The sequence below is a fragment of the Triturus cristatus genome, chromosome 11, assembly GCF_964204655.1.
Source record: "Triturus cristatus chromosome 11, aTriCri1.1, whole genome shotgun sequence".
NCBI lineage: Eukaryota > Metazoa > Chordata > Amphibia > Caudata > Salamandridae > Triturus > Triturus cristatus.
In genome coordinates, this window is record NC_140594.1 from 1,182,122,184 (window position 1) to 1,182,130,548 (window position 8,365).

Consider the following 8,365-nt stretch of genomic DNA (forward strand, 5'->3'; position numbering starts at 1 on the left):
CATGATGTCTATCTAGGTATGCCACGACTTATCTGATCTTCCTGGGGCTGTTTAGGCCTCTAATGTTCCAAGTTATAAATCGCAGAGGTGTAGCCGCGGTCGTACTATGTGATACTTGTATCCACAATCATGCTCAATCGGTCTGGTGCTGCATAGTTTTTGGACTGTTCTGTGCAACTCGTGTACATTCTGCTTAACGATGGTGCACATGTACATGTATGAATATCAGAACTCATTAAACAGGTGCCTATCAATGTTTCAAAACCCCATCCTATCCCGCCCCCCCGCCCACTTCGCCAACCCAATTATGGCAAAGACAATTCCCTTTAACCGTTAACAAATGTAAACTTTTCCCTCCAAACCTCCCGTTGATTTATAACTAAGAAAGAGGAACAAAGGTTGTGGCGTACACAGGGAGGCGGCGGCTGCCAACTAACAGCCCCAGCGATTATATAGCTGGGGGGACCGAGCCACCAGTACATAATGCTATTAAAGCATAATAGATGCGTGTTACATCCCACACATGATGTTTCATTTACCTGCACCTTAAGAGTTCTAAAACTTGGTATCATCTGTGATATAACAGTCTGCAATAATTATACACTTATCTCTACTTGCATAGCCGGTGTGTTTCGGGGTGGCCTTAGGTAAGTTAGTAAGTGGAGAGAGAGATTATAAGGAGTTCTGCTATGAGTCCCTGCTTCTTCTTGCATTTAGTTGATCACTCTTGCCGTTATTCAACATCTGAGGTTTGGTCCTGTTCAACATTCAGGCCCCGTGGAGATTTACGACAGAGAACATGCGGATGGTGCAATTGTAATATATTGAGTACTTCTTTAGGATCGTTGCATATGGTGCTCCCTCCGTTATCAGTGATTTTCAAACGAGCGGGATAGTTTATGGCATAGGGGATGTTGTTCTCTCTCAATTTCTTTTTCACATCCATGAACTTCTTACTTGCCTCTTGTACTTGTGATGTGAAATCTGGTAGATGGAGATGGTCATTCCTTCATGATTTAAGTTTCCTAGTTCCCGGCCTTTGCGAGGTGCAGCGTCCCTGTCTCTGTTATGGGGCGAGGTCGCGCTCCAGGTGCTGGCGGCGGTGCGAGGGACCTGTGGGCTCGTTCCACTATGAATACTTCGGAGAAGGTGTCTCTACCCAGCATTGTGGTTAATAGTGTCTCGATGTATCGTTCCATGTTTCCTGTGTGCATCGATTCCGCTACTCCCATAATGCATAGGTTGCATCGCCGCGATCTGGCTTCTAAATCTTCTGTTTTAGCCAGCAAGGTCTGTAGAGCCTTGGCCGCTTTGGTTTGTTTCAGTTCTAGTTGCTGATGGGAGTCCTCCACGTCTGATATACGGCGTTCTGCCATGTTTATACGTTCTGTGTGTTTATCCAGACGTTCGGACATGCGGTCAACACGATACGTTAGGGAGTCTAGTTTCCCGTCTATATTAGACAAAGTTGATTGTATTGTCGCAAACATTGACTGGAAGTCCACTGTCGCGTCTGACCCTGTTGTGGTTGTGGTGTTCACTTGGCACCGTTCAGGAGCTTCAGCGTTCATTTCTGGTACCTTCCGTTGTTGCTCAAATTTCCATTTGGGATGAGTTTTATCCGGTTTCCCCATCACCTTGAGACTTTTGGGGGGTATCTTGAGTAGCTGCGGTAATGTTTTGCAATTATGTGGGCGATGCTTCTTTGTATTTATCAACTCTGCTAATGTATTAATTAAACTTGTTACCAGAGCAGTCTAGGGCGGAGCTTTAGTGTGGTTTCCGCGCTAATGTTCCAGTGCGGGCAGTCTTATCGGGTGAGCCTCTGGTAGTATATTGACACCAAGATTGAGTTGAATGTTACCTTATGGCCATCCTGCACGTCACCGTCGCAGACCGGCAGTGTGGACATCAGAGCGCAATGGAGGTATAGCACTGTGCCTATTGTTGTAAAGGCTGGGTAGAGTTTTGTTGAGTGGAGCACCCGGTTACGCGTTGTGCTTCCGTAGCAGATCGCCAGTGGGGGCATCGGGTGTGGTCGAGGTATGGTGCAGTAAAATGTCGGAGCCGCGCGTAGGCGGCATGGCCCTACCACTTAGCTACAGGCGCGACCCAGGAATCGGCAGTGGGCAGGCCGTAGGTTCACTTACAGATTCCAGTTAACTTCCCTTGTGTTTCAACAACAGTTGTGGCGTATTTTCTACTGGAAACCAGTGTACCTCCAATGCGCAGTATATTCCGGTATTGATGCAGCCCTACGTACCATTATGACCTGGTCCCCGGTGCCTTTTTAGGAGCTTGTATCATCGGGCCTGTTCACGACCTGCCCTCGCACCTTCGCCTCCTGTCCCCGTCACTGGAATACTTCAGGGCAGGTGGTAGAGTATTATTGTCGCAGGCCCTGCTGTGGTTTCCCTCACCTCTCAGATGCAGCGCCGGTCCGACTCCTGCAATGGGCCGCTCCATGGGGGGGGGGGTGATTGTTGGGGTCCGCTCGCCGCAGCTCACTATATCCGCAATTTCAGGCCCCACAGCCGCCTTCAGCCGTCGGTAAAACCAGGCGGAGCGGTGACTGTGTAGGAGGATCCTGGGTCGTGCTCCGATTCTCGTTTCCTCCTGCCACTCTCCGATCACCGCAGCGACGATTCCCTCCTCAGGCCTACAACAGGCAGATCGCTCCTTGGGCTTGCGTACGAGTTACGTCTCGACGCCTTTCATGATATGCCCCTAGTCGCCTCTCGGCGAGACTTGCCTCACGGAGCTGTCACGTAACGGATGAATGTTTGGCAGACAGAGATACCATAGTGCGTAGCTGGTTATCCCCTTTATGCAGTCGCTCGATTTTTTAGATTAGACGTGGGTTAGTTACACAGGATAACTGCAGGATGGGGACTCGGTCGGGAGAGCTCACTTACAGTGCGGCCATTTCCTAGCGTGGCTAGCTCTGCCCCCAGAAACAACAGTACTTGCCAATGAATCATGTCCATCAAAAGTAGTAAGTTCAGAATTTTCAGAAACAAAAGACGTAGTCGCTGACATGTCTATCAGGCTGTGAAGGTGATACACAGAAACAAGAGAAAGTTGAGATCTTCCTTAAATGTAGAGTAGGAAGGTAACGTTCTGATGGATGGGATGCAGTTCCACAACCTTGGCTTCCACATTGAGAAGGATTGTTTTCCTGCCTCTGGTCTATATTTAGAGTCTGGGTGACAGGGTACTCCATCAAAACGCGACTGATGTCCCGTCTGCCATATTCAGAGTGTCATTGACAATAATGCACTTATAATATTGCAGACAGGACATCTCCCATGGTTTTGACAGATCACACTGTCCACCAAACTCAAAGTAAGGCCCTTTGACTTCATGAACAAAGAAATTTCACAAAGTTGGGAGACCAAGAGTGAGGTGCCTTATGGGTACTTCACACCAGCTGATGGATATTTCTAGTCTCAATAGAGAAACCAACTCAGTGTGATTAGAGATATTAATTTATAAGGGAATAATAAACCAAAAACATTCACTCCAAAGGGAGTGTCATGGCGCTATAAGTACTGCCAGGGAGATAAAAGATTTAAGCCTAAGACTGAACATCCTGGTTTTAAGGGCTTTCTTAAGATGCAGACGATGGGGAGTAGTCCCGTTCCAAGAGGGAATACAGTTCCACAACTTAGCTCCATGGGCACTAAACGGGCTATCCACAAAGGTAAATTTACATGTGAATAATTCTACACATGTAAGTTTACTCTTACACCTTTTAGTATTCACCATTTACAAGTGTAAATTTACTACGAAGTCTAGTCTTACATGTTTCCACCCCCTGAATTCAGTGGGTGGAGTCTAATTTACAAGTGTAAAGTTACTGCTAGAAACTTTTCACATGTAGGCGGGTGTCTCCACCATTGAGGTGGAACTCTACCTATGGTAATTTTTTTAAAATGTTTTAAAAATTAGAACATATATTTTATTGTTAAATATTAATAGTATTTAATTTAAAAAATATATTATAATGATTGAACAATATCAAGAATGGTACAGCATTATTAACTTAACTGTGAATTAAAAATGAGATCATTTTGAATATATTAAATTTAAAAAACAGTATATTTGGAAGTATAAATAAACAAAATCCTATCTAAATAAAATAATGATTTTTTTAAATATATTGATTAAACCTTAGTAAAAGTAACGTATAAAATTAATTGAAAATGTTTATTTTTACTAAATATTAATGTCACTTTTTTTTATTTAAATGGTTAATAAACGATTGTAAAAATAAATGTTTATGTTTTATTTATAAACATGTTTAACATTAAATAAAATTGACTTTTAAATAGTTTAATTATTCATGTTATCGTAACACTATTTTCTATGGGTTTTATTTTAAGCCCCTACCTCCATTATTTTCCAAGGGAGTGTATACATTTCTGACTTATATGGGTCCTTTTTGGCTGTAGTAACTATAGAAGGCAGTTTTTGAATAGCAATGGGCTTACTCTTTGGTGGGTGGGTAGATGTCCCTCCTTGAACCCCTCCCTAACCCTCTCTAAACCCCTCCTTACTCCTCCCTGAAACCCCTCTGCTTTGATCATAAGTATTCCACCACCTTGCGGACACTCCGCTTTGTCCATCCCACATTTACTACTAAAATGTATACTGACGTGTGTAGAGACATCCACTATTGGGGCAAAGATCTCTGCACCTAAAAGATAAGAGAGGTGGAGACCCCTGTACGTAGGTATGTGAATAGCAAGTAAAGTCTATGTTGAGTCGCGGAAAATCCGATCAGAAATGTAGCAAGTTGAAAGCGGGTTCCGGAAAAACCGCCCAATTATGATGTCAGAAAAATATATCCAAATGCACGGAGGGTCGATAACCTCCTAAAATTCTGACCTGAGTTGTGGCAAGTGCTTGTAAAAAATAATCCGTGTACAGAAAGCGGTACCGGTTTCTCCTCCTTCGCGGTCAGTGTGTGGTTCCCACACACTGACCGCGATGGAGGAGAAACCGGTACCGCTTGTCACAACTCAGGACAGAATTTTAGGAGGTTATCGACCCTCCGTGCATTTGGATATATTTTTCTGACATCATAATTGGGCGTTTTTTCCGGAACCCGCTTTCAACTTGCTACATTTCTGATCGGATTTTCCGCAACTCAACATAGACTTTACTTTTCCCTCTTTACATGGCCCTGAAGAAGCCCATGTTTGGGCGAAACGCATTGGCTGTACTGATTCTCACCAACAACTTGAATTAAAAACATTACTCTAGAAGCACAAGCAACGTCGTGGACTCACTCTTTGTGATATATTTTGTACTGCTTTATTTTACTTCATTTTTACGCTCCACTGTATATTGCCTCTCATACCTTGTGTCAATCTCTCTTATTCATGGTCCTATAGCAGCTGGCCATTTGAGGTGGGCAATATCTTAATACACTTGTGTGACATGTCTAGGCAGTGCAGCTGTCTACAACCTGGCTGCTAGTTCTTTCGTATCTTACAAATACCATTACCATCATTGGGCCTAGCGTTGACAAAGGCATGGGCAACAACTATGTTTTAGGAAAAAAAAGAAAAGGCGCAATCCCACTTAGAAGCCAGATCGGTTGGAAATACAACCTGGTGACATTGAGTGTTCGATGGTTCAATTTCAGCTTTGTGACTAGGATGATAGCCACATCCCTGAATTTACATACCATGGCAGTACATTCCCCAAAATTGGAGGGCCAATGGGAATTAATCCAAATATTAATTTTCTACAAGCAAAATTTCCAATTTTATGGGATTTATTTTCAAGACATTGTGGCCTCCAGTGGACAATTATGTTCAATTTAACTTGAACTCCCATGGTCTCAACAGATGGATTGACTTCTAGGTCCATTCTAAGCTGTGTGTCACCTGTGTAAAGAGAACACGTCACCTTGAACATGTTCAGAAGATTGACCAGCGGGAGCAGATATATATTAAAAAGATGAGGGAACAGGGCGAGTTCTTACAGACACCCAGATCAAACAGGTAGAAGCCAAAGACTAGTGGCCTAGATTGACTGTTTGGGATCTGTCCAACAGGAAGGCATCGACCCAGTTTCAAGCGGTCTTTTACCTTCACTTGTTTCAGACGAAAAGGCAAAATCTCATGGTTGACCATATCAAAGGCCGCAGGGAGGCCCAAGAGTAATAATGCTCCTGAACCCTTCTTTGCCCCAACACACATAGGTTCTCCAAGGTCGAAATAATGGCTGCATGATATATGAGCCACCTTCCTTCTGCTAGTAGCCAACGTAGCCAATGAGTATAATGCCACTCTTCTGCTTACGGCTCCCATAGCTACTGCGGGTAATGCCGCTCTTAAGCCAGTGGCTTGCACAGCCCTTGTGTTATGCCTTCCTCTGCCTTTGGCTAGCACAGACACTGAGTGTAATGCCACACTTCTGCCAGCAGCTAACATAGAAACTGGGTGTAATACCTATTTTTTGCCATAAGCTAGTATTGATGCTGCATGTAATGCAGCTCTTCTGCTAGTGGCTGGCACTGACGCTGCACGTAATGCAGCTCATTTGCCAGTGGCTGACACGGATGCTGCACGTAATGCAGATCTTCTGCCAGTGGCTAGCACTGACACTGCACATAATGCAGCTCTTCTGCCAGTGGCTAGCACTGATGCTGCACGTAATGCAGCTCTTCTGCTAGTGGCTAGCACTGACGCTGCACATAATGCAGCTCTTCTGCTAGTGGCTGGCACTGACGCTGCACGTAATGCAGCTCATTTGCCAGTGGCTGACACGGATGCTGCACGTAATGCAGATCTTCTGCCAGTGGCTAACACTGATGCTGCACGTAATGCAGCTCTTCTGCTAGTGGCTAGCACTGACGCTGCAGGTAATGCAGCTCTTCTGCTAGTGCCTGGCACTGACGCTGCACGTAATACAGATCTTCTGCCAGTGGCTAGCACTTACGCTGCACATAATGCAGATCTTCTGCCAGTGGCTAGCACTGACGCTGCACGTAATGCAGCTCTTCTGCCAGTGGCTAGCACTGACGCTGCACGTAATGCAGCTCTTCTGCCAGTGGCTAGCACTGATGCTGCACGTAATGCAGCTCTTCTGCCAGTGGCTAGCACTGATGCTGCACGTAATGCAGCTCTTCTGCCAGTGGCTAGCACTGACGCTGCATGTAATGCAGCTCTTCTGCCAGTGGCTGGCACTGATGCTGCACATAATGCAGATCTTCTGCCAGTGGCTAGCACTGACGCTGCACGTAATGCAGCTCTTCTGCCAGTGGCTAGCACTGATGCTGCACGTAATGCAGCTCTTCTGCCAGTGGCTAGCACTGACGCTGCATGTAATGCAGCTCTTCTGCCAGTGGCTAGCACTGATGCTGCACGTAATGCAGCTCTTCTGCCAGTGGCTAGCACTGACGCTGCATGTAATGCAGCTCTTCTGCCAGTGGCTGGCACTGATGCTGCACATAATGCAGCTCTTCTGCTAGTGGCTGGCACTGATGCTGCACGTAATGCAGCTCTTCTGCCAGTGGCCAGTATAGCTGCTGAGTGCAGTGCTGCTTTGAGAGGTAGAATGTGTTGTTTTGTGATTCCTACTAACAGTGAGTTTCTCTAGCCCAGCACCAATACTACAAGAGCTTGAATGGCTTGGTTGAAGTGAATTTATGAGATGAAGGGCTTGATATCCCAAAGAGTCTGAGCTTCTGCTGACCCCATTAGCTAGAGAGTTGGGGTGCACTTGCAGGCTCAAATTTTCTGTCCAAGGCGATGTCTGGAGATATTGTGCGCTATAAAAGAAAGGGATGGAAGTTCCCGTTGAGCCAAGCTTGAACCTGGAAGTAGACTGTTGGAGATGTCAGATGTAACGCTTTAATTGGATTGAGTTTTGGGCAGTGCAGTCATCCTGGCTTGGAGGGCAGCTAGAATTGGGCTATGGTTTCAATATCTTTAGGAGACATGGTCATATAGTTGTTTTTAAACAGCATAGCATTAGCCCACTTGTTGCCTGCTGCCCCCTGCTAGTCTCCTACCACAAACTCACCTGACGTCAGAGGTATGGACCGCTCAGCAGGAGGTGCGTGACCAACAAATCATCTTCCCCAGCTGATCCCATTAAAACTCCACTACCCGCTCCCCAGGACTCGCATTCAAGGCCTGTTGGGACGGGAAGTCTTCTGCAAGTCTGTGGAGAGAGAGCTTTCCCTGCCTTATGCTAATCTCAAGGCACGTCACTCAAAAGCTACTGTATGGTTTCTAGATTCCTACCTCAGTGAGCATGACAATCATACATGTCCACTGAGGGTCTCCCTGTTTACATGGATTGAGCCCCTAGAGCTTGGCTCTGAGGATCGAGGGGGCACGCCTAG